Raw genomic sequence first — 1,092 nt, forward strand, 5'->3', positions numbered from 1 at the left:
ATTAAGATACAAATAAAAATTATCCCCTCAAAAAAAGCCATCTCTACTCACTCTTTCAAATATATATATAATACAGTACCAAAAACTTTCTCTTTATTATTTTACTATATATATATATATATATATATATTTATATATATATATATACACGACGGGCTTCTTTTGGTTTCCGTCTACCAAATCCACTCACAATGCTTTGGTCAGTCCAAGGATATAGTAAAAGGCACTTGTCCAAGGTGCCACGCAGTGGGAATGAACCTGGGACCATGTGGTTGGGAAGGAAGCTTCTTACCACAAAGCCATATGTTGATTCACCGAGACGCGATTACAGAAGTTAATATGGATGTGTAGAGTAAGGCAGCAGAAGCGTTAGAATGCTGGACAAAATGCTGCTAGGCATTTCGTCCGTCTTTAAGTTCTGAGTTCAAATTCCAGCATCATTTCGAGGTCGATAAGGTAAGTACCAGTTGGACACTGGGGGTTGTCATCGTAATCGTCTTAACCCCATCCTAGAATTTGCTGACACTGTGCTGAAATTTTAAAGCGATACCTGAACGAATTTTTTGGTCTAGAGGTCGAACTCTTGTTTCATTTGTATCCGGTCAAAACTGTTACAAGTTCAATTCCTAGCAGAAACATGTAACTTTAAATGTACTGGAGGTGGGTGCGATGGTGGGAGCCGCCATGCTGTATAGCTGTGTCGAATTATTTTGCAGCTGGTAACGGAATATTGCAGAGGGGAATATCGCACAAGGGAACATTGCGTTTTATTAAAACTGCAGTACGGTGCTTTCTGAAACCTGTAAATCTATTGGGAGTCTGTCTTCTATTCCCTTTCCGTTATAAACCTTGCGATATATTCAACCACTCAGTCTGCAGTATTTTTCAGTGACATATGGGAATAAAAGTAGTGAAATATTTTATTCATTTGAGAATGCACATGCGCGCCCGCGCGCGTGTGTGGGTATGTGTGTGCGTGTGTGTGTGTGTATATGCATGCATGCTTATATATAAATATACATGTATATACACGTATCCATATATATATATATGTATGTATATATATATATATATATATATATATATATATAT

Source organism: Octopus bimaculoides, chromosome 1, assembly GCF_001194135.2.
Source record: "Octopus bimaculoides isolate UCB-OBI-ISO-001 chromosome 1, ASM119413v2, whole genome shotgun sequence".
NCBI lineage: Eukaryota > Metazoa > Mollusca > Cephalopoda > Octopoda > Octopodidae > Octopus > Octopus bimaculoides.